At 36.7% G+C, this 27,345-nt stretch overlaps 1 long non-coding RNA gene across 1 annotated transcript; it reads right to left on the bottom strand.

The window, feature by feature from the left end:
• Positions 1–4,373: 4,373 nt before the first annotated feature.
• Positions 4,374–27,055, bottom strand: LOC105530915. The gene is made up of 4 exons (XR_001004710.1): positions 26,967–27,055; positions 26,253–26,783; positions 5,638–5,768; positions 4,374–4,641 (listed from the first exon to the last, which is right to left on the bottom strand). It is a non-coding gene; the product is annotated as an uncharacterized LOC105530915 (long non-coding RNA).
• Positions 27,056–27,345: the final 290 nt, after the last annotated feature.

The raw sequence follows: 27,345 nt of genomic DNA on the forward strand, positions 1-27,345 counted from the left end.
CAAACAAGGCCCTTATTGCTTTAATTTTGAACCAACAATGTCAATTTTTTTGGTATCTTGCATATTACAATGGTAGACTATTTGATAACCAAAGGCTTAATATCTTACAAAACTTACCCTTTTTGAATAGATTTGTGTTTTAGCAAGGAACAAAGTTACACATAAATTTGAGGTTTTGAAAGTGAGCTTCGCAGAAGCCTAGGGCTTACTGGAAGGTCCCTGTGTGTCCTTAGGAGGGGATCGGTCAGGCCAGCTGGAGAGGGGAGGAAAGGGCTTTGAGCCTCCAACCACCCACTTTCCCCCGAGCAGCTGGACTTTCCTCTGCTATCTTCTACATTTGATTGCTGTGTAATTTTCCATTTAGGAAAAAGTTGTATCTCAATATGTAGAAAGTCAATGTTTTAAATGATGGAATGACTATCCAGGGATCAGATTTCTATCTTGCAGAGTAACTGCTGAGAGGAATTTGAGGGAACGCTGTGGTTCTTTACATCTGGACTGGTATGCAGCCTGCTTCTCTGTTTGTTTGTGTACAAGTCAGACCTCCTCCCCTAGTTACTGGGTGCACTAGTGACTGTCACAAGGCAGTCTCCCTGGTGGCAGTCTGCCAGCTCCCTCCCAGAAGCAGGTGTAGACCATTTCCTCACATTTTGAGCTCTGCTCTGTATCCACAGCTCTAAGAAACTGCTCTGTATCCACAGCTCTAAGAAACTGAAAAAATGGAAGCCTGATGGCAGAGCTCAAAATGTGAGGAAATGGTCTACACCTGATTCTGGGCTCTTTTTAAATTAACACATGCAGTGTTCAGCATCGCAAGCATTGAGGGCTGCACAAAAAAAGACTAAGGTGGCCGGGAGTGGTGGCTCATGCCTGTAATCCCAACGCTTTGGGAGGCCTAGGTGGGCGGATCACTTGGGGTCAGGAGTTTGAGACCAGCCTGGCCAACACAGTGAAAAATCATCTCTACTAAAAATACAAAAATTAGCTGGGCATAGTGGCATACACCTGTAATCCCAGCTATTTGGGAGGCTTACACAAGAGAATTACTTGAACCTGAGAGGCAGAGGTTACACTGAGTGGAGATCACACCACTGCACTCCAGCCTGGGAGACACAGCGAGACTGTCTCAAAGAACAAAACAAACAAACAAACAAACAAAAAGGCTAAGGCATGCCTCTCACAATGTCAAAGCTTACATTTCATTCAGAGTAAAGGTGAAGCATGTAGGCAGCATAAAATAAAGGGCTAGTGTTAAGATGTTTTAAATAAATGAAACAGAAATCCAAACCTAACTAATAAGGAACTTTTTATAAACACTTAACAAGGTTAGAGTAACCATCTGGGCTGGTTTGTTTAGAGGTTCAATGATGCACCAAGGATGTGGGATTTTTCCATTGCTCCTATGCAGTCTTTATTTTTGGTTTCTTCTGCCTGCTTGTAACACAACAGTGACCTTATATCCAAGCATGATGCTGTCTAGAAATATGCTCTTCAGAGTCATCATCACTAGCCATACATGGCTATTTACATTAAATTCATCAAAATTAACAAAATCAAAGTTCAGTTATCCAGTGGAATTAGTCACATTTTAAAGCTAAACAACCACATGTAGCTAGTGGCCATCATATTGGACTGCACAGATGTAGAGGATTTACATATTTTCAAGGAGCTCTGTTGAACAGCAGTGGATTTTGGCAAAAAAGGAAAATTACGTTCCTGTGGTTCTTGCTTAAGAACCAGGACATTTCTCAGAAGCTTCTGAGAAGACCTATCTTTATGGTTCTTTTACCATTAATTCTCATGTCCATTCTGGAGCAAAACCTTAACAAGACAAGGGATTATAGCAGGACCTGCTAATTTACCACAGACATAAGGGCAGAGCTTATATCCCCCTAGTTACATAGCTGCAATGGTATGACCGTGTTTCAATAATACTTTATTTATATAACCAGGTAGTGGGCCAGATCTGACCCTCTGCGCATAGTTCATGGACCCCTGTTTTAATTCACGAGTCTAAAATCAATAGTCAGAGCCATTGGTTTATATTTTAAAAATCAATAACAATTTTCTTCTCATGCTCCCATCTTGCTATGCATATTCAATCAGAGTTCTAGGCTATGGTTTTCAATTTTAAAAGCTGGGTTGGGTATATTTGAAACTCAAAGCATAAACATTTGTCAAATCATTCACGGGGTCTGGAAAGGGTATTCTGAAAGTTAATTCTTAATGATGAAAAAATAGCATAGATAAGCATGATTTGAAAAGATAAACAGAGAATGTAAGTTATTTTAACTACCATACTTCTAAATAACTAATATTGAGAAGAGCTACATAAAATTGCTATCCTTTAAAGAAATATTGGCAGTGTGCTACAATGCCACCTATTACAAATAGTTATCTATCGACAATTTATATTATAGTTCCTGTATGTGAGTACCTAGACCAATGCTGACTTCTAAGATTGGTCAACTGATTTCTGACTATGCCCACACTCATGCGTAGGTGTGTCCATGATTTTACCGCATCCAAGAACTTCAGAGCTGGCCAATATCCCCAAATCCCTAAGAGAAATCAAGATCGTCTTATAGAAAAACAAGCACTCTCCACATGTTCAGCTTCTCTAGCTCTTTTTTTTTTTTTTTTTGGTTTGTTTTTATAGGAATGTGTATTTGTGGAAGAACTTCACAGGTATGAGGCAAGCAAAAGCTTTCTTCATTTAGGGAGGGTGATGAAAGAACTATGCAGAGAGGCAGCCGCACAGTGGCAGGAGGTGGGAAGAGGGTGCATTCAGACACTCTCTGCAAATTTTGCAGGCAAAGGAACTATTCCTTTTTTTAGAATGTTCTAAATATATAAGCAAAAAAGAATTGTGAAGCATGTATGCATCACATAACATTGCAAATCATGACATAATATAATATAATGCAGTCATCTTTTTTTGTGGAGCAGAATGTGTATGCCATGTTTCTTTTCCAGAATATTTATAGATTTCCTGAGAGTGACTAATTGTTCTCCAAAATTATATTTTTAGTTGCCTTCTCTGTATCCACAGCTCTAAGAAACTGAACAAATGGAAGCCTGTTGGCACAAGTATCAATGAACTCCCATCTGTTGTTAGTGGTTTCATTACAAAAACGTGTGTATCTCTAGAAGAAATTTTTTAGAAAGAAGCCATTTCAGCTCCATGTCAATCGATAGCTTTACAAGTAACCCGTCATAGTTGATTTTATATGAGTTCAGCCCTTTCAGGAAAAAGAAATCATTCCATGAAGTAATCTTACAAAAACTCTGCTAGGATATTATATGTATGAGAAGACTCGAAGAACACAAGGCCATGAACTGAAGCTAATGAATTATCTATGGATTTCAGTTCAGATTTCCTAGGTTTACTTGAGAAGATGAATATATTCAGAGAAATAAATGCCATTGCTATTTTTTTGTCTGCTAGCAAATGGCATTATCAATAGATTTGACTTTATAAGATGTACACATTGCTTTACCTAGGGTAGTTGAGGAAATATTAATCATCAGAAATAATGTAAATTCCAGTCATGTATTTATGAAATATATTGATGTTGCCAGTCTCTACTTATTATAATGTGCTATGAAGTCTAGACAGAGTAATCACACATTCTTTGTAAAGGCATGGATTGCAAAAATCATTGAATTTGCTGTAATGCTAATCCCTGGGTCTCATTCATTAATTTTTTACAGTTGATTTTACATTCCTATGAAGAAAAAATAGTTAATAACACTTTTCCACCCTTCTAATTTAACTAGAATCTTGCATTTAGAAAACCAAGTAACATTTAATTTGACCATTGAGCTATGTCTTCATTTGCCCATTTCTCAATTCCAATTTTAAATGCAAATGTTAACAATGTCAAATATTTCCTCTCTAAGAACATCTCATAGTGATGCAGCTTGTGTCACTATAAAAACATCAATTTCCAAATTCTCATTCATTGCAGATCTTCATCTAGTTGCTGACTAAAAACAGTATCTCTAACCCCGAAGTTTTATTGTCCATTAGCTTAAGTCCAACCTGATTTTTTAAAATGTAAAAGCCATTACTAAAAATATTAAACCTATAGAAAAACAGAGCTAACATGGGACAAATCTAAGAGGGCTGACTAACAGAGAATGAGGAATCTATTAAATCTTCAAAGATCTAGTTTTCTGCAGCCCCCAATCTCCTTTGCTCTAGGCAATCCCAAATATCCAGCATTAATCATGCATTCGTTCCTCTTGCCCCAGCTTCCTCTCCCATACCTCCTAAAATGCAGCGTAACATTTATCGCCATCCCTGGAACTGATTTGGTGCACACTATCACTCAACAGAAGAGTTTATATTTAAATTATGGACTCTCCAATAGTTTAAACATGTTTATTTTCCTCTTGCCTTGCTCTTGGTCTTGTCCACAGGAAATTTATTTTTGCCGGACAGCCATCTGTTTATAAAAAGGTGCTTTGTACAAACTTCTTTATCTTCTTTGCTGATGGTCTCATTTTCTTTGCGGTCTATTTGTCAGTACTGATATTTTTCTGTGTGATAAGAAGGTTATCTACCAAATGGCAGTAGACTTACTGCCAGTAGTGGCAGCTGTTCAATTTTATACGATCTTCTGAATCATAACTTTCCTAGGGAAAAGACACAGTGTATGTGCATTAAATGTGATTATTTTAAAATTTGCTTATTCACATATACAATCAGAAATATAGCTTTCCATCTCTGGGGCAGAAGAATAACTCTCCATACAAAGAGTCCTTGCATTTTTCTGATGACGTTCACTCCAGGCAGCCTAACAGCTTTCAATTCTGTCTCCACCACTTCTCTAGCATTTGACTTTGGGCAGGATACTCAATTTCTATGTCTTCACTTTGCTCATCCCCAAAGTGAAGATATAAATATTACCATCTTTGGTAGTATTGTTTGCAGGATTGAGTGAGTTAATATGTGTGAAGCTCTCAGTTGGTGCCTGGCAGGTAGAAGGCACTCCGTGAGTGTTGGCCATTCTTATTATTGCAGGAATAACTTTGTCTCAATGGCAATCAAAACATCATCTTGGGTTTTGTCTGTGTGACTGATGGACTGACGTTTTCATCACATCAACCATTATTTAGGATAGCATAATCTCAGTTGTTGAGAGATGTTATTAAGGAAGTTCAGTAACATTCAAGAAAGTCTCAGCAACACTATTCAATAATATTGCAGAACCATATCACCTTTTGCAGTCAATTTAAATAACCAGGAAACTGTAAACAACCACACTTTTTCCAGAGTTGCTTTCCTGATGGGGCATGCAGAACAGTACAATTGGTACAATGTACGTTAGGTGTGGGCTCTTCTCAATGTTAAGTGTAAATATAAATATAGCAATGTAAAAACTGTAAAGGCTATTTTAATTGTATGTGTGTGTGTTATGAAGGTATTCTGGCAAAAATTGAAAACATTTCTCTTATTCCATCAGATGCAGAAACAAAGGAAGCAGTTCTAAAAGTAGTATGGGCTGCATCATGTTTTGAGATATAGAAGTCCGACAGGTACCTAGTAACATGTTAAGGCCAGGAACAGGGGAGCTGTTAATGACTCCTCTCTTTCCCTCCACCACGTCACCCAGCTGTGCTCCTACTTACTGCCCATTCAGCCCTGTTGGCTGCAGACTCTAAGTGTCTCTTAAATCTGTCCCCATTGGTTATTCTCAACCATCTTGAGCTTGGACGACTGCAGTAGTCTCCTCAATGGTGTCCAAATTCGATCTTCTCACCTAAAACCATAACCAGAGAAATCTTTTAAAATCTGTATTTGGAGCATGGTCCTTAGAGACTTAAGCCTTAAACGGCTTCGTATTGCCTACCCAATGAAGTCTCCAATCTTCAGCTTGACTGTGGGGCCCTGAGTAACTGAGCCGTGCCTCCTGGACAGCGTGGGTCCCTCTTTGCTCTGCTCACTCAGTCGCGTTGGTTTTCCTGTCCTGGAGTGTGGCTCACTCTCCACACCATCGACTGTTCAATTGCTGCCTGCCCTTCAAATCTCAGCATCAACACCGTCCTTGATACAGGCCTTTTCTTGCTGCACTGGCACCTCCTCCATAAACACCTGCCATTTCTAATCACACAAACCTGTGCTTCACTTTTTGAAGTGTTCAGCCTATGTGGGATACTTGTTGACATTTTCTCCATTTGAATATGAGCTCCACAGGGGCAGGCACCACATTTGTCTTGCGGCAGATGTTAGCCTCTGATTGGGCAGAATATCTGACATATAATTTTCAATGCTCGTTGAATATATCAATAAATTTAGGGAATGCCCAGATAATTTCTTAATACCCAATTACTATATTTTGAGATGGCTTGCTAAACTGGTTTAAATTTGGATCTGAATAATGCCAGACCTACTTAATTAAATGAAATTTTAAATAATTCAATGAAGGTATTTGACCATGAAATGGAAATATAATGGAGTTGTTAAAAATATCGTCACCATAGTTAGAATGCTGTGTTCAAATACTGCCTGTGCAACTTAGATGTGTCCCCAGGCTAATTATTGACCTCTAGTTCCTCTACTTCCTCAGCTGTCAAATTCTTGTGAGAATTAAATACATGGAAATATCTAAAGCACTTACAAGCATAATAAGCCTAATAGTTCAACACATTCATCTAAAAGGAAAAGTCTCTTCTCTTCTTCCATCAATTGGATGCCTGTCTTTCATATTTTCAAGCTAAAACATTAGATACTATAAAATTATAAAATTGCACAAAGGAAAAACTCTGAAAAATTTTTCCATGACCTTTCCTTTGACCAAATATCCAGATTCGTCTGGTCTGGACAATTTAGATGTTTGGAGTCTACGACAACATAGCACATATGCACTCCTGCTGGTCAGATGGATGGAACAAATCAACCTTGGTATCATCATCCAGAGTATTTGCTCATCCCAGGTTTTCTCCTTTCACTCACTGAGCTGAGTATAGACAGTCTTTCAGACACCTTCAGATTGTCCATGCCAGGAAATTTCCTACCCGCACAGCAGTGGGTGGCCCACTGAAGGGAGAAACCGAGCCTTCTGTCAGGATTCTTGATAAGCTGCCATTATCTGAGCACAGGGTTTTCCTTTTGTCCTGACAAAAATGTCTGTATACATCAAATAGGATAATTTCCTATTCTACCACCTTAAGAATTCAAAATAATCTTTCGTGGAAAAGCATCAGGAGCTTAACAAAAATCACACTGAGTTACTGTTTCTGGCTTTTCTAAATAACAAAGCCTTATTAGGTTCCTAAGTATGATTCAACAATTAAATCAAATGAAATTACTAATTTCCACCCCCTTCTTTCACTCACCCCAGACTGCTTTATAGAGGATGTAATCCATTGCGAGCTACTAAAGGAAGGACGCGTCTTCCAAAGTATATTCACTCTTAAAAAATGATCAGGTTGATTTGGATAAATATCTTTGAAGTCTTTATATTTTAAAGAAGTTTTATTTAAAGTACAAGATTACAATTGGTCCTATCTGTCAAACTGAAAAAAGATCTTTTTGCCATCAATAATCCACTTTAGATATATAGTGATGCAAAAATATTTCATCTTTTAAATTGATTGCATATTAGCACATTTTGGCCAATGAGTTTATTTTTCTTTTTATTTCCAAAGATGCAATAAGGTAAGAGAAAAAAGCTTTTAAACAGGCTTTTAAACAGCCAGAAATGACATGATTTATTTGCATGAATTGCACATATGGCTGAAGTTCTTCCTGTGTCATATTTTCAATACATTAAAATACTTTCTACATTATGATGTTTTATAAAATTATTCTCAGCAACTCTGGGGAATATAGCTATTATATCCTTAGGAAGATGAAATGATCCTCATTCTTCTGGAGTTTAGTGTTATTAAAGAGGTTTATAAGCAGTAGATATGGAAGTTAAATTTATTTTCCTTAGTTTTCTTTTGTGTTTGTAATTAAGCATCATAAAAATGCACAGAAGAGCAGACACAGAAAGTGATAAATGTAATAATATTGTATAACTTCACTGTACTTCAAATGTATATTGACCCATTTTGCCTTCAGAGTAAATGAACTTGGGAAATCATTTTTTATATATATATTAGATCCATATATCTAATATGTTTTATATATATATATATATAAGATCCATAAATATATATGTACTTTTAGGACTGCTATATCAGAGGCAAATGAAGGGTTTGCTATTTCCCTGAATTTCCACTACACACATTTTAAAAGCAAAGTGGGTTTACTAGTGGTGACATTTTAAAACAGGAACATTTGGATGATTTGAAGTGAACTAATTCTGAGACTCAGTCATTACCATGGCAACACCAGGGTTCAGAAGTCTTCACATGGAGGCAATCATTGGGTACTCTCGCGTAAAACACAGATGATTTAGTCCTGCTTTTGTCAGAAAGGTTAAATGGATTCTTTTAATAAACTGGAAAAATGTGCCAATACGTCCAATATCCATGAAAGTAGATAGCACTAATGGTTCATCAAGCCTAAGTCTTCCCACCAAAGGGGTTCGACTTCCTTCAAAACGTGTGGGAGAGTCATTTCCCCCCATTTCTGAGATGGTACGTTGTTAGCCTTCCAAAAAGCGAAGGACACTAATTGATTCCTTTATTCAATTTTACAAATCATTCCTTGTGAATAACTTTTGCTAATAAAGCGAAATAAATGTCCTGCCTATCCATCCAAAATATTTCTGTATCACAAAGGTTAAGGAAGGGATAAGCATAAATGTTCCACTCTCCCCCTTGGTGGAGGAGGGTGAAGTGAGAAAAACAAAACAAAACAGAGCAGAGACTAAGATGCTTTGAGAAGGCTCTCACGACATTTTCTTAACTGAGGGTCATCACAGACAATGCCTTCTCCACTTATTTATTTGGACACTTAAGGAGAATAAAATAAACTCTTGGTATCTTTCCCTGTTTTTAGGGTTAATTAGATTTTCTGTAACAACATACAAATATATGCAAGTCACAGTCATCAAAGGTGACACCGGTTGGTGGTGGCGGGTTGGAACAGACTTGAAGTGTAAAGCTGTGTGGAGACTGCTCTTGACCATGTAGTATTTTCAGAAGACCTTATCAAGTAAGAGGCTTTGCATAATTCTGTAACTGTGTGTTTAGAGCTTCCCGAGGAACAGCCACAGATTGAGAGGCTCTGGGACATGAGCACAGCCATAGCTTCCAGTCTTTTGTATGTGTGTTATCTACAGGGTGGTCTTTATTCCAAGTGAATCATTTCCATCCTGTATACCAGTACATGTGCTGAGCACACTTTCATAGACCAAAAATAGAAGTGATGATTAACAAAATTCCTCCATAGGATTTACAGAGGATTGGGAAGAGAATTAGAAAGGAGATTGAGCTCACCCCATGTGCATTTGAGAGGGTTCAAGACTTGCCTTCCTCCAATTTACAGACATCCACTGAGAAACCACTGAGCACAAGTACAAGGCAGTTGCAGAAAAATCAGATAATGTCTGAGTCCCCATATAGTAGGAAAGATGATCATGCCATTTATGTATAGGCAAATAGTTCATTTTCAATATAAGAAGTGTTTAAAACAAAGTCTTCTATAGGACCAAAAATACTATGACTTTTGGGAGTCAGGGAAGAAAAAATACTTTTTGTTTATTGACCTCTCTTAATGTAGTGAAACAACTATCAAATCTTAACAAGAGACGGAACATGGCCTTGTTACTATTTTTTCCACATCATGATATGATTTCTGTGAGCCGGGAGCCCACGGATTCCGTATGGGGGCGAATCAGGTGTCAGCTGGGCTGTGTTCTCAGCTCTGCAAGAATCCACTTTCAATCTCATTCAGGTTTGGGGCAGAATCAGCTTGCAGCTGCATGACTCAGAGCCTCAGCTGTTGCTGTTTGTTGACGAGATACGGGCCTTGGCGTGGGGATGCTCCCAACATGGCTGCTCACGTCATGAGGCCAGCGAGGAGGGTCTCTCTTCCGCCTACCAAGATGGAGCCGTACACAGTACAACGCAAAGCCTCATCACTGGAGCGACTTCCGTGAAGAAGGAAGAAGTCAGCGGTCACGCTTGCGTTCAAGAGGAAAGCACGTAAGCATGAGGCCCCCCTGGCTTCTATTCACCACACGATCTACGATCCCATTTTACAGAAACAGCGTCTGAAATGATGGCTTGCCAGAATTCCCATGGTGGAAGACAAACCCATCTTTAAACACTGGCTCTGGGTCTCTCTCGACCACTGCTCCTCCAGTGCAGGGCGTAGAAGACAACCTTGAGTCATGACTCATGGAAAATGGTTAATGTCCTCCCAGATTCCTGAACAATTAATTCTTCACTTTCCAGAGTTCTTCCAAATATAGATTATTGGTGCTGCACTAGCAGTGTCCTGGAAACACTCAGCTTTTCAGTTCAGCTTTCTTTTTCCTATAATGAACTTGGTTATATACGGCTAAGTTTTAGATAGAATTTTCAGTTCAGCTTTCTTTTTCTTATACTGAACTTGTTTATATAGTGCTAAATTTTATATAGAATTAAAGCCAAAAAACTGGAACTCCTCGTAGCTAAGACCAAAGGATATTAGTGTAAAGAGAGTGGAAATGGGATTGACCAAGTGGTATAAATTTTTTCAAATTTTGGCTTCCAACATCCTAATTTTATTTTAAATGGAATTGTTGGCATATTCCCAGTGTATCAAATAAGTAAAAGTGATTTCTGATTCATTCATTCACTTAACATATTCATTGAGGGACAGTTCTGACAGGCACATCTAGGAAGCTAAGCTTGGACGTGATAAGGTTGCTGGCCCTCAAGATGTTTCTGTTCTACTGGGGAGATAGGTAATAGCCAGCATATAATGTGATTGTGTGTGTATGTGTGTGTGTATGTGTGTGTGACTTTAGGAAGTAGAAGTTGTCAGAAGAAAAATAAAACAAGATAGGTAGATAGAGAGTTCCCTGACGGAAGGTAACCCTCTAATTAAAAAGCCAACTAAAGACGTTCCTCTTAAAAAATAGCGTTTGAGCAGAGACCTGGATGAAGTAGTGACAGAATGAGCTGCGTGTTGTTCTGGGGCAGGTATGTTTCAATAGAGGCAAATGCAGGCATTATCACCATGAAAGAGCAGACTAAAGTGCATACAGTAGGTATAGACAACTCTTTTAAAATGTGTTGTGAAATTGTAGGAGAGGGTTTATAATCAGGGAAGGTTTTGTTGATGTTATAGTTCTTACGATGAAAGGTATTACAACATATTTATGAGGATATAAACATCATACCAAAGAGAAATAATACTTGATGAATTAGTGGAGTAAGTCAAAATGTCAAATGCAAAGGCCTTGAATAGGCACAAGAAGATGAAAGCCATTTCTCATACAGTATTGGATAGGAAGATAGGTTCAGACACAAGGAGCTTGGCAGCCTTGATGGAAGGTAATTCCCTAGATTTCTCCTGAATGCTTCCACTTTCTCAGTCAAATGAGAAGCTAAGCCATCAGCTGAGAGTGAGAGAAAGAAAAGATGATAGAGACTGGAGAAGAGAGACAGAGTTGAGAAATTTATTGTTTGTTAGTGAGAGAAAGACCAAATTAAAGGTAAGATTGCTGGACAGAGCCAAAGGTGCACTTCTATTTGTCCAACCAGAAATCTCAAAGGTAATTTGTCAGAATGATTGAGTATTTTCTTGTAGCCATATTTACCTGCTCTGGTCTAGCCAAGGTGGTGTTTGGCCAAGCTCATCCACTAGAGAGAAGGGTCAAGGCAACTGTGAGTATAGCCATAGGTGAGATTAGTGTGGGAAGGGGCCACTGGCAGAGGTGGGGGCACTACGAATGAGGGAAGGACAGGGAGTGAGAAATGCTGAAGGCCTTGAAGAATCGTGGAAGAGGCATCTGGGACGAGTTGCAGAGGCCAGTGGGGAGCCTTCTCAGCTGGTCTCTCCCCTTTCCTGGGCTGTCCACTCTGAATGGCCCTATGCACAACACCTGTGACTCTCGATAGGGAAGAGGCTATTGTCAGTATCTATTTTAACTGGGTGATAATAGTAGTAAAATAGTTGATAACAGGGTGTCTTGTCGCCAGTGAATTAAAAAAAATGATAGAACCATCAGAAATCTGTTTTAAAAACAACAGAGGTAGAAACAGAAAAAAATGTGCTTGTATCACAGGAATACCACACTCACCCTCAATGCCCGTTTTCTATCATACCAAACACATACTAGAGACCACCTGTCCAAGGCAGCATAGACCAGTTACACTTTAGCAGAAACCTGAGGTCATTTTACACATTGAATCAAACCCTGTTACCATTGTGATGTACAAGACACACACGCAAATGCCAAACTACAGAGGCGAAAGAAGAGGTGAAATCTCAAAATCTGAGGATCTGACTGAAGAACTAGCTAGCCTTGAGAATAAACCTTTGAGTAAATGGAATGTTGATACATAACATATGAGTCTGAAATTCAAGCGAACAGGTGGGGATGGAAACATACATTTCAGAATGTAAATATGAAAGTCATTAAAAGCTACAAGACAGAATGGAATTAGCATTAGAATGAGTGCAGGCAGAAACAAGAAGAGGCTCAAGAACTGAACCTTTGGTGGCCCCATGTTATAAGGATAAAGACAAAAAGAGGGAAATAAACTGAGAGGGATCAGCCAGAAAGTATGAGGACAATCCAGGAAAGCTGGTGTCTTGAGTAGCAAGTGAAAAATGTATTGGAAGGAGAAAGAAATGGGGTTGGTATTCTATTCTTCTTCCTCGTTGCTACCTCCAGACCATTCATCTTCCATAAAAACTTGCATCTGTGTACAATACTTCTACAGCACAGAAAGATGAGACATGGATGTGGATTTCGATTTTAGGTGTTAGAAATGTAGGGGTTGTTGAGTGCATTCATAGTAATAGATTTGATCCCAGAGTAGAGGTTGATTTTATTAGAATAAATCTAAAAGAAGAGTTGCAGGGAAAAAAACAAGTACAAGTAACTATTTCTTGGGAAATATTCTGTTTGAGAATGGGGGAGGACATCAGCTGGAGAAGGATGTGGGTTAACATTATTTTTTCAAGATGAAAGAAACAAGAGCATGTTTATACACTGAAGGGAATGACTTATTAGTGAAGAAAAATGTGTGAATGCAGAGAAAAATGGGAAACTTAATTGAATGATATTCGTAAGTGGTTGAATAAGAGTCTAATGCACTTTACGGGCTGGGCCCCAGGGAGGAGCATGGCCGAGCCACCCACAGCAAAAGAAGAGAAGACGGAATGCACAGACCCATATTCAGTCTGCTGAGGGAGCCTGTAGGAATTTTCTGACTGGCTTCTATTTTCTATCTAAATCAAAAATCAAGAAACCAGTTTGGTGTGAGAATGGAGGAGGAGGTGTTGGAAGTTTGAGGAGAGGAAAGGTGTGAAAGAGAAATGTAAAAGAGAAGAGTGAACAGGAAATATGTTATGAGTGTAGTTGCCAGGAGGTATTAGGAGCCCTTTTGGGATTAGTGATCATGAACTTAAAGTTGGACCTGCCAGCATGGATGTGCGTATTTCTCCAGCACTGATTAGTTCCATAAAAGGTTGTACAAATGTAGGTATGGAAGAGGCAGAAAGTTGGTTATACTCAGTCCGTAATGTATTTTTTTTCCAAGCAACCATGATGAAGCGAGGGGAGGATAAACATTTGGGGTATACACCAGGTTGTAACTGTGCCTAGGGGCCATGGAAATTATTCTGCATGAAGGGAAAAGTGAATTGGCAGAAGAGAGAGTAAAGGTATGGTAGGATTAAAGGTCTGTGGGTTCCTGTAAGGTCAAAGGGTTCTAGAGGGAGTGAACTGGGAAGATGGTGTTTGGAGACAAGGATACCTGGTCCTTGGTCATGACCACAACTAGGAAATGACCGTGGGAGCCGTGGCTGAGTTGAGTGAGGACAAGCTTATGAAAGGAGGGGATTCCCAGGAACCGAGAGGCCCAGCTGTTGAAAGGATCACCTACGCAAGAATTCAGATTACTAAGAATAATAGCAGCAACACAGAATGGGATCTGATAGCTGGTAAATGAACAGCAACAAGGAGCAGGAGGAAGAAGATGTGTGATATTCACAGCAGGATTTTCATGGAGGAGACAGTGTCAGAAAGCGGGAATGAGAAGTAGGGAATCATGCACCTTCTCTCTAGGTTTAGTAGAAACGTGTGAAACAGAAGCAGCCCCACCATGGAAGCAGACATCCAGCTTCCTTCCATTGCCAAGTGCTCCATTTCCTCTACAACCCCCCGTCCAAGTTCCTAAGAAATGAAATGTGATTGTCCAAACATTTGTTTTGAATCTTGTCATGTCAGCTTGTAATGAATGACTCCCCTGTCACGCTGTCACCCACAGTTCCATGGTCTGGAGTTGGGAGTAGGAGCTAGGAGTGGCTGGGGGTTGTGATTTGGTTATGATTTGGTTTGGCCATCTATGACCCCGTAGAGACTGCTGGCTTGTTAATTAATGTGAAATTCTTTTCAGAAAAAAAAATCCTGCAGTTAGGAAGTTATGTTGCATGTAAAAACGTGAAAAATATTCTACATTTTTTTGATAAAATATATTACAATTCTGTTTTTCTACCCAATTAGTATCTGGCCAACATGAAAGTATCTTGCTCAGAAACAATCCAGTGAAAGGCAGCATGTGAAACAAGAGTTCTGCAGTCTTTCCTCCTTCCTTTGTCCTCCTGATGGGACTTTTTGCATGCACAATGTTTATTTTGGCTAATCTTTAGTGGTAGCCTGTTAAGGCTGTGCCTCCAATGCTTCCAAACACTCAGATTGTTTATGGAGCATAAGAGCGATCACAATTAACTTGATTTGTATCTTTCTTAAATAGGGAACCATACTTAGCTAGAGACCAAGTAACTAAAACCAAATGTGATTGGAGTAATGTGTTTACAGCACACTTTTAGCAAAAAGAGATATTTACTACTTTCCAACTCAACACACACACACACATACACAAATGTTCACACTGTGTGCACATCCTACCACACATACACATAAAAGATTTAAGTGCTAAAAACAAAACAAATCAAAACAGTTATTTAATTACATAACTTTAAGTCTACTGTACGATACAATGAATCTTGAAGTCCAGAATGTAAGTTTAGGTACTTAATTCTCAAAAAAAGTATAATTACTAAATTTTAGTTGTTTAAGTAGGAAAAAGAACAAATTGAAGCAAATAAATAAAGATGAAAACAGAATGCTGAGCTGTATTAAGTCATAGTACGTTAAACATTCTGTTTCTTTAACAATACTATGTTTCAATGCAAGATGTTGCACAAAGACTGTCATAGGAGCTAAACTGTGATGCGTTTTAATGAAGATATTGCATGGAATGCTAGCTGACTTCCTCTTCATATATTTGAAATTCTTTGCGGAATTACAACTTGTAATCGGAAACAGAACACCTGTTCTGGTCTAGACTTGTAGAAAAAACTGAATATTTATTCAGTATTTCTTTACAGACAAATGAAGTATATAACTGGAAAGTCAAGAGTTTGTATATATGGTGCGGATGGGAATGTAGAGCTGATACACAGAAGCCAAATAGGTGCGCAGCTCTGATCCTAACTTAATATATTCTTCTCTCCCTACAGGGTGCATTGACTGGGAGCCTCAGGCACTCCTCCAGCAGTAAGTGAACTAGGATGCAACATCTGTTCTTTGTGCTCACCTAACATATCCTTTGCTTCTTTTAGTTGTAGTTCAGTAGTAAACCTAAGTAAATGCAACCTTGAACCAAGATCAAATTGTCATTTCCCCCAACCGTCCAGCCTAGATAAGCCATGTGTTTGTTTCCTGACGTCACTTGTAAAGCAAATGAAATACATATGCAGAGCTTTTGCTTACTGTACTAGTGGAGTCTGAACATTGTACAAGCAAGTGCCTGCCAATTGCTTTAGGTGTTGCTGAAAAGTATAAAAGTGGCCTGAGAAGTGTGAAAAAGGGCACTTTCTGTAATGACTTTGAACAGTAACATTCTGTTGAATAAGTTTGGGAAATAAGCATCAAGGCTCTTTCTTTTTGTGGAAGACAACAGTTCGATCTTACTTTTCTACTTATTCTCCTGCAAATGAAATTGGTGAAATAAACACGTGAATCACTTAGTACTATTCATTTACATTTGTCATGGTGGGTTTAGCTCGTGGAATCTCATTAGCTTTTCTCCCCATCTGCCATTGGGCATTTTTCCTCTGCTGATATGTAACAACAATCTTTTAAATGTATTTGGTTTGTAAACATGGGATTTTTGTCTTGTGTTTATGCTGCTTTCATGTTAGACCATAAGAAATAATAACTAGAATTGTTATATAGAATAAGCAATAATAGGCCAGGCACGGTAGCTCACACCTGTAATCCCAGCACTTTGGGAGGCCGTGGTGGGTGGATCACGAGGTCAGGAGATCGAGACCATCCTGGCTAACATGGTGAAACCCCGTCTCTACTAAAAATACAAAAAATTATCTGGGCATGGTGGCGGGTACCTGTAGTCCCAGCTACTCAGGAGGCTGAGGCAGGAGAATGGCGTGAACTGGGGAGGCGGAGCTTGCAGCCCAAAACAATCATTATGATAACATTCTGTGTTTTATCAAATTAGATAGAGATATGGAAGGTGTATAAAAGATCTAAATCAACTTCTAGAAATAAAAACAACGTTCATTCTGATGAGAAATTTACAGGATGGGATTAATGGAAAATCAGCCACTGCAGGGAAAAAAAAAAAAAAAAGTGAACTTGAAGACAAAGCAATAGAAACAATTCAAAATAAAACTAAGAAAAAACATTTAAAAAGTGAAAAAAATCAATGAATTGTAAATCATCTTCAAGTGGTCTTATATGTACTACTGGAGCTCCTGAAGAAGATAAAAAATGGGGGTTCAGGAAAATAATTTGAAAAAAATAATGGTCAAACATTTTCCAAACTTGACAAAAGCGATAAACCTGCAGACTCAAGAAGTCAAGAACCTCAAACATAAAAAAGATACACTATAATCAGTTTGCTAAAAATATAATGAAGAGAAAATCTTAAATGAAACCAGAGAAGAGAGACCTATTACATTAAAAAAGAGCGAAAAATAAGAATGACAGAGAGTAGATTTATCATTAGAATCAACACAAGTGAAAAGAGACCTCTTTAGTGTACTGGAAGAAAAACACCTGTCAAATGAGAATTCCATATCCTGCAATATGTGTCTTTCAAAAATAGAAGTGAAATAAAGCCTTCTTCAGAGATACAAAGCCCCAAACCTGATAGAATTTGTCACCAGCAGACCCACACTGCCAGAAGTATTAGAAGAATTCTTTCAGGTAGAAGAAAAATGAAATCACTGGAAGCCTGGATCTACACAAAGATATTGAGAACACTAGAAATGATAAACACAATGAGATCAGCACAAAGTTTTGGAGGAGAGGAAAGGAAGCCCACTACTTTGAGTTTTAGTATTATAGTTAACATAATATTACTTGAAATTAGGCTGTTATAAGTTAAATATGCATATTATAAACTCTAAATCAACCAACTGAAATCACATAACAAAGTGTTATATTTATTAAGCCAAAAAATGAGAAAATATATATAAAAATGTCTGTCTTCACCTTTTCCTCTTTTTTGCTTTTTTTTTTAAGTTTTACAACTAATATTGGTAGTGTTTTACAACTAATCTAAAAGAAAGCAAAAAAAGGAGGAAAAGGTGAAAAAAGGAACACACATAAGACAAATAGAAACCAGAGTCAGGTAACAGAGCTAAACAGAAACACATGAATAATGCCGCCATATGAAAATAGTCTAAAGAAAAGTCTCCAATCAAAAGGAAAAGATTATAATACTGAATTTTAAAAAAACAAACCCAAATACACCTTGTTTACAAGATATGCCCTTTTACATTTTTAATTGATATATCCTAGTTGTAAATATTTGGGGATACCTGGGATATTCTGATATATGTATGCAATGTGTAATGATCAAATCAGGATAATTGATATCTATCACCTCAAATATTTATATTTGTTCTATGTTGGGAACATTACAATTTTTCTCTTCTAGCTATTTTGAAATATACAATAAATTATTTTTAACTATAATTTTTCTAATGTACTATCAAATACTAACATTTATTCTTTTTATCTAAATGTCATTTTGTACAAGCCAACTTCTTTTTATTCCTTTTCCTCACTTCCCATTCTATTAATACCTTCTGATTACCACCATTCTAGTCTCTACCTCCATGAGATCCACTTTTTTTTTGCTCTCACATATGAGTAAGAGCATGTAATATTTGTCTTTCTGTGCCTGGCTTATTTGACTCAACATAATAACCTCTAGATATAAAAAAAGAATCAAATTCCATCACTTGCAGCAACATGGAAGGAACTGGATTTATATTTGTATGTGTGTGTATATATATATGAGTAATAAAAATAAAGATGTGGAAAATATACCAAATTTTACATTAACGTTAATAAAAATAAATCTGAATTGGCATATTAATTTAAAAACAGCAGATTTCAGAGGAAAAAATATGATCATCTTTTTTTTTTTTTGAGGCGGAGTCTGGCTCTGTCGCCCAGGCTGGAGTGTGGTGGCGCCATCTCAGCTCACTGCAAGCTCCGCCTCCCGGGTTCCCGCCATTCTCCTGCCTCAGCCTCCCAGGTAGCTGGGACTACAGGCGCCCGCCACCTCGCCCGGCTAATTTTTTTGTATTTTTTAGTAGAGACGGGGGTTTCACCGTGTTAGCCAGGATGGTCTCGATCTCCTGACCTCGTGATCCACCCGCCTCGGCCTCCCAAAGTGCTGGCATTACAGGGGTGAGCCACTGCGCCCGGCTTGATCACCTATTTTTAAAAGTTTGTTTCATAATGATAAAAAGACTGAATTCATCAAAAGGACATAACATTTAAAATTCTTACGCACCTAACAGAGCTTCAAAATACTTTAAGTTGTGAATGACATCAGCATTATGACAGACTAAGAAGCTACAGGTTCTTTTTCCCCCAAAATGACACTGAGTTAGCAGCATTATGTGGACTGGAATACCTCTGTGAGAACTCTAGAGACCACTTGACAGGCTATAAAATCCAGGCCATTGTAAAATGCAGAGAAGATTCCAGTAAAAAAAAGTAGAAAATAATGTGATGTTTGACACTCTTCATGTCCCTTCCCTCCCACAGCATAGCATGTTACAACTAGGAGACATCCTCTCACACTGGCGTTTCTCTGTCAGGGACTAAACAAATTAATGTTTCATATATCCAACATTCTGGCTTGTCTACAACGGCTTGAGGACTTCATTTCTATCGAGCTTGAATTGGAGCATTGATGGAATGGGTGGCAGAATTTAGAAACTCTTGAAAGTAGGCAAGCAGTAAATTGGAGCTTCCATTCTGCTGCCAGACATTGGGGAATGGGGGTGCAAATGATCAGGAAAGATTTGAGAAGTCCTAGACCTCCATCCAGTCTTAGGGAGGAGGTCTTTCCCTGAATGAAACCAGTGTGCAAAGACTAAAAGAGAGTTTTTTTTTTCCCCAAATGTCCAAATTCCAAAAAAGATTTACACAGCATACATAAAAACAGGAAACGTATCCCATAAATATATACACCTACTTGGAAACTATAAATTTAAATTTTAAAAAAATTAACAAAGAAACAGGAAAACACGGTTTGATGAAAGAAATTAATAATACTCCAGAAACCATTTAGGAAAAGCCCACAGTTAAAAATCATTCTCAGTGGTAAAATTCTGAAATATTTTTCTTTGCAACCAGAAATAAGATAAGGATACTGCTCTTGCCACTTCCATTCAACATAATATTAGAAATCCTATCCAGAGCAATTAAGCAAAATAAAGAAATAAAGGGAACCTAAATTAGAAAGGAAGAAAGAATATTATCTTTGTTCACAAATATCATGATCTTATAATATAGAAACTCATTAAAGTTTTATACCCACATACAAACCTGTTAGAATTAATAAGAGAATTCAACATAGCTGCAGTATACAAAAATTAACAAACAAAAATTAGTTATGTTTCTTTACAATAACAATGAACATTCTAAAAGAGAAATTAAGAGAAAAATTACATTTATGTTAGCATCAAAAAGAATAAAAAACATAGAAATAAATCTACCCATGGAGGTGAAAGACTATACAGTGAAAACTACAAAGCAGTTCTGAAATACAGTGACAAAGGTACAAATAAATGGAAAGACATTCTGTGTTGTTGAATTAGAAGACTTAATAATATTGGTAAGATGTCCATATCACCCAAAGAACTTTATGAACTCAATGCAATCCCTATAGAAATCTCAGTGACTTTTATTTCCTTGCAGAAAAAGAAAAATGCATCCAGAAATTCATATGGAAGCTCAGGGACCCTGAATAGTCAAACTATTTTGAGTATGGAGGAATTCAAAAGAATCACATCTCCTTATTTTAATGCCTATTACTTAGCTACAGTAATTAAAGTAGTGTGTTACTGGCACAAAGACAAACAAATAAAGCAATGGAAAAGATGAGAGAGCCTAGGAATATACCTTCACTTATATAATTAAATTATATTTGATAAAATTGCCAAGACTACTGCATGTGGAAAGGGTAGTGTCTTCAACAAGTGATGTTGGAAAACTAGATATTCACATGGAAGAGAGTGAAGTTGAAACTTTATCTTTCACCATACACCAAAATAAGCTCAAAATGGATTAAAGGCCTAAGTATAAGACCTAAATCTATAAAATTTCTAGATGAAAATATAAGGGAAAACCTTCATGACATTGGACTTGGCAATAATTTCATGTCTATGACACTAAAGTACATATGACAAAAATTAAAAATAAACAAATGGGATGACATCAAACTGAAAGCTTTTGTAATTAAAGGACTCAATAAACAGAATGAAAAGACAGTCTATGGAATGGGGGAAAATATTTGCAAGTCATATATTTGATGAAAAGTTAATGTCTGGAATATATAAATAAATACAATGCAACAACAGAAAATAATAAAAACTAGTTACAAATTGCCAAAGTACTTGAATAGACATTGCTACAAAGATGATATATTAATAGCCAGCAAACATATAAAAAGTACTCAACATCACTAATCACTGAGAAAAGTAAATCAACAAGATATCAACAAGATATCACGACATGCCCATTAGGATGGCTACTATGTAAAACAACATCAACAACAAAACAAACAACCAACCACAACAAAAATCACAGAAAATGAATCTTGGTGAGGATGTGGAGAAATTGGAATTCTCTTGCACTCCTGGCAGAATTGTGTAATGATGCAATCATCATGAAAAACAGCATGGAGTTTCCTTAAATAATTAAAAAGAGAACTAGCATATGATCCAGCAATCTCATCTTTGGGTACTTATCCAAAATGATTGAGAACAGGGACCTGAAGAGATATTTTTACATTCATGTTCTTAGCAGCACTATTTGAAATAGCCAAGATGTGTAATAACCACAAAGTCTGTGATGGATACATAAAGCAGAATATCATTCAGCCTTAAAAAGGACAAAAATCCTTTGCTACAACATTGAGAAACCATCGAGACATTATGTAAAGTGAAATATGCTAGTCACAAGATGACAAATATTGTATGATCCAATGTACATAGTATTAAAAACGTCCAAGTTATAGAAACAGAATGTGAAATGGTGGTTACCAGAGGCTGTAGGCAGAGTAGGAAGAGGAGCTGCTTAATAGGTATATACTGAAATTTGCAAGATGAAAATGTATGGAGATGTGTCTCACCACAATGAGAATATACTTAACATTACTTAACTGTACACTTGGAAAATGGTTAAGATGGTAAATTTTATGTGTTTTATGCCACAATAAAGAAATAGAAATATATTAAATAAAAACTGATAGAACTGAAAAAAAGAACTAGACAATTCTTCAAATATGTGCTGATATTTTAACATTCAGCCTTATTAACTGATGAAAGAAATAGAAAGTTACTAAGAATATAGAAGACTTGAACAACTGTATCAATCAAGTTAATCTACTTGACACCAAGAATATTCCTTGTAACAACATAAGATTTCACATTATTCTCAAGTTCACATGTAACATTTACCAAAATAGACCATATTATGGACAATAAAACAGGTCTTAATTTATTTAACATGATTCATACCATATAAGATATGTTCTGTGGTGAAAGTAAAATTAAATAAGAAATAAATAACAGAAAGATATATGGAGATTCCTGAATTATTTGGGTATTACATAACATACTTAAAAACAGTCCATGTGTCAAATAACAAAGCAAAATATGGAAATATTAAAATATATGAACTGAATGAAAATAAAAATGCATCATGTCAGAATAAGTAGGATACCACTGAAGCAGTGCTTAGCTGAATGTATAGTACTAAACATCTATACTAGAAAAAGGGCTCCAAATTATTCACTTCACTTTCCAACTTAAGAAACCAGAAAAGAATCACCAAATTAATCACAAAATATATAGAATAAATAAAACAGTAAAAATCCGATACTAATCAACAACATAAAAATACAAACAATAGAGAAATTCAAAAAAGTAAAGATAAATCTTTGAGTCAATCAATAATTAATAAATCTCTAGCCAGAATTATGTGAAAAAAGGCACCAAATTTCCAAAGAATGGAAATGGCATTACTAAAGATCCATAGATACTAGGTAATAAAAAAGAAGGTTGCAAACAACTGTATGCCACGAAATATGACAACTTCAAAAAATGAACACATTTATTGAGAAAATACAATAGTCACTCAAGAAGAGTTAGATTACTTGAAGTACTCTACACTGTAATTAAAAACCTGCCCCCACCAAAATTTCAGACCCAGATGGTTTCGCTGATGAATTATATCAAATATTTACGGAAAAATGCCAACTCTACCCAAGTTTTCCCAGAAAATTTAAGAGGGGGAATCACGTCCCAACACATTTTGTGGCCTGGATTTACTCTGATATCATAACCAGACAATTATATTCATAGAAAACAAAGCATAGACTAATATTCATCATGAGCAAAAATGCAGAAGTTCTAACAGAATTATAACAAATCAAATTCAACAATATACAAAAATAATGACATATAAAAAGTAGGAGATATTCTAAGAATTAAGGTTTGGTTTTATGTTTGAAAATTAATCTGAAATTACACACATTTATAAACTGAATTTCCTGATAAGTGTTCTTAGAAGAGTTAAGATAGACACATCTCAATCTGAAAAATGGCATGAGAAATGCCTAGAGCTAACATCAAACTTAATAGCGAAAGATTGAAACTTTTTTCACTAAGGTGAGGAGCAAAACAGATTCAACTCTCACCAGTTTTATTTAACATTTTACTGGAATTTTTAGTCAATGAAATCAGGAAAGAAAAAGAAAAAAAATCACCAAGATTGGAAAGGAAGAAATACTACTATATGTACTCATTAAAACTCTAGACTGTCTTTTTTGGAAATTAGTGAACTGTTTCCAAAATAAATACAGAAATGCAAAGCATCTAAAATAGAATATGTTCAATAAAAAAGACAAAGTTGTAGACCTAACATTATTGGATTTGAAGACTTATCATATGATGACAAATATGAGACCAAGAGAATAAATAGATATTCCAGAAGTAGATCTATACACTTATGGACAATTAATTTTTGACAAAGTTTTACAGAAGATTAAATAGAAAAAGGATAGCCTTTAAATAAATGGTGCTCGACTAATTGGATGTCCATATATAAATAATGCATCTCTATTCATACCATGCCTTATATAAAATATGAACTCAAATAAGATTTAAGAGTTAAGTCTAAAATTACAAAAATTCTAGAAAAAAGAAACAAATTATTTGTGACTTTAGATAAGACTCAGATACATAATAGAATAAATTGATATGTTGTAATTCATCTAATTCATCAAAATTGAACTGCCCTTCCAAAGGTACCATTAATGTAAAGACAAGCCACAGACTGGGAAAAACTATTCATCAAGCTATATGTGTAACGTCTAATAAAGAACTTGCATTCAAAATATTTTTTAAAATATTCTCAAAACTTAAAATAACAAACAACCCTATTAAAAGATGGGTAACTGATTTGAATAGACACTTCATCAAAGAAGACGTGGATAGCAATAGGCACATTAAAAGATGTTCAATGTACTTAGTTTTTAGAAAAAGTCCAAATGAAGTGCACAATATGACAGCACTATACACCTATTTGAATCAATTTCAAGACACTGTCCACACTAAATTTGGTCAAGAATCCTGAGAGAACTGGAATTTTCACACTACCGGTGAGAAGATAAAGCCCTGGAGTTACTTCAGAAAATAGTTTGATGGTTGCTTAACATTTTAAATACATACCTACTGTAGGATTTATTGATTCCCATTCTAGGTGTTTCCCCACCGGAAATGAAAGCATATGTCCATGCAAATATTTGTACATACAAATTCATACCAGTTTTATTTGTAACACTGCAAATTAGGAAACAATGCAAATGTTCATTAACAGATGATTGAATATAAAAACTGTAGCACACCCATGCGATGAAATACTACCAAGCAGCAAAAATGAAGGAAGTATTGATACACTCAACAATATGAATGAATCTCAAAAAAAAAAAATCATTCTGAATGAAATAAGTCAAACAACAACAACAACAAAAGGTACACTGTATAGTTCCTTTTACACAAAATTCTAGGAAATACAAGGTAATAGATCAAGCCAGAAAGTAGGTCAGTGGTTGCTTTGGGAAGGGGTAGCCAGTATCAGTTTTAAGGGGTGACCATATGCCAAAACCTATTAAGTGGTACATTTTATACATGTAAAATTTATTTTGTATCGATTTTTTCTTAATATAGCAGTTAACAAAATGATAATTTTAACTATATTTATAACAATATTTTGGTCTGGGCTTCATGAACGATTACCTGAATGATGGCTCAAAAATCTCCTTTTGACATGTGAAAGAAGATAGTAAATGCTGCAACATGTGTGCCAGTGGAGAATTTGTAGTTCTTTCCACATAATGTAACTTAAAGTTTACCAAGAGACTATCTGGTTTAATGTAATAACCAAATGATCTTTTAAAGACATTCATACTCTCACTCATTCTTCTGCACTCATCAAATATTTAATTAGAGGCATGCTCTCTGAAAAGTGTATGTATATCATGTTCTAAAAAATCAGATGCAAATTTTGTCTTTATGCTCTCATAGAAAAGGATGTTACACAAAGTATGTACAAACAACAAAGTCATTTTAAATCCTTAAAATACATAACAGAGAGCTTGATACACAGGATATACTCAACAACAATACCACATCGTAAACAAGAGTGATCAAAGGATAGATCCAGTATCATGGGGCATTTAGAGAAGGAAGATCTGTGTGTCTGTGTCTGTGTGTGTGTGTGTGTGTGTGTGCGCGTGCGGGCAGAAAGGGTATGTTTGAGGGGAAGTACTGAGTGTCTAGAAAGCTTCCTGAATTGGATGACTTTGAGAACCAATTAAATACTGCCCTACAGCACAGGAATACAGGTAATATGAAGATGAAGCTGGGTAAATGGATCAGAAGAAGAAAAACAGATTTAGGTCTGAATTTTATATTTTTCCTTTTTTTAAAAAAAATTGATTTCACCTTCCTCTTCATTGTAATCTTCATTAGTAGAACAGAAAATAAATTGAAAGTAAATAATTAAAATGACAGTTCTATGGCATACATCAAAAAATGGAGGTTTGTATATTAATTATATATGAGAAGATAGCTACCTGCTCTTAAAAAATAAGAAAAACGTATACAGCCATCACATAAAAAGTTTCCCATACCAGGTTTTTTCATAGCTTGCACAGCTTCTTCCTTTCATCACTAGACTCATTTTTCCACCGTCCTGACCCCAGTTTAGGATACAGTGCATTCAGTGCGGTTTCTAGCCGTAAACTCTAGAGTATAGAAAAAGATTCACATTACTCTGGGTATTTGGTTCAGGAGTTTACCTTGGGTTTTAGGTTGGATTTTTTTACTCGCAAATGTTTATAAACCTGCTACTCCATGCAACGCATTGTTCTAGCACTAGATGAGAAATGCCAAAAACTGAAAACACTTTCACCATTAATGGAGACTGCAATAGACAAATACAGATGATAGAGATCACACACCTACAATGTCGAAGAGGAAAAAAGTACTGAGTAAAGCGCAGGCTTACTTCAAGGTTTTGCTTGCACCTTGTGGAGGTTCTAATTCCTTTTGCATCTCCTAGAGGTGTTTACTAGCTTCCATATGCATATATTACCACACCATGAAGTAGTGTCTATATACTTGAGAGATGATTCTTCATGCTTCTATTTCTTAGGACTCTTTTTTAAAGGTTTAATGTTTGAAAATGTTAGTAGGTGTTATATGACTGCATATGTTAAGTGAATCTCCCTTGCGTAGTTGAATGGTGTGGGAGTGCACTGTTAAACCATCTGGTTGGTCCAGTTGAAAAATCCCTCGTACTTGATGAGATGGGGATGTAGGCTGAGGAGCTGGCCTGGTTGAAGAGCTGTGGGAACACCCTCCTCCTTCCTTCCTTATTTCTTCTGAGGTGGAAATGTGATGCTCCAAAACACATTTCCTCTCTTTTCAGTTCCTTCTGTCCTTTTCTTAAGCTTAATAGTTTTGTGTTCTGGAAACTATTACATTGGTTTTTGATTTTATAGTCCTCTCTTTAGTCAAATGTACACAGCCAAGGGTACTGAGGAGTAAACCAAAGTAGAACAATGTTACACTCCTTTCAAATTCATTCACACTTTCACCAGAGTGATGTTTCACAGGTTTTAATATTATCAGGTGACTTTCCTATGTAAAAGCACCTAGTCACTCTCCATGACAAAGTCCAGCTCTTTGGCATAGCTTGTCCGTATCCTTACCTCGCTACCTTTCCAGGCGTCTTTCCCATAGCCTTCTTTGTAGAATTCACTGCAGCCATACTGCTTTCCTAACGGCCTAACTGCCTTCCTTCTGCCTGCCCAAAAGTGTACCAGGCTCACTCGTGCCTTTGCTCCCTCGGATGCCTCCCTAGATCACGTTTTTACCTCCCTTGTTAATCTGGTTCCCCCACCCTCCTACTTCAAGACTTGTCCTTCTAGGTCAGCAAATCTGGAGAGCTTCTGCTCTTGCTCTAGGGTGAGCCAAGTGCCTCTTTGCTCCCTTTGCCCAGTGTACACACTCCTAAAGCAATGCATGATATTATGTTACTCTGTTAAATCACAGGTTATATCTTGGCATCTGTGCCTGGCACATAACAGGCACTCAGT

This window comes from Mandrillus leucophaeus, unplaced genomic scaffold, assembly GCF_000951045.1.
Source record: "Mandrillus leucophaeus isolate KB7577 unplaced genomic scaffold, Mleu.le_1.0 Scaffold853, whole genome shotgun sequence".
NCBI lineage: Eukaryota > Metazoa > Chordata > Mammalia > Primates > Cercopithecidae > Mandrillus > Mandrillus leucophaeus.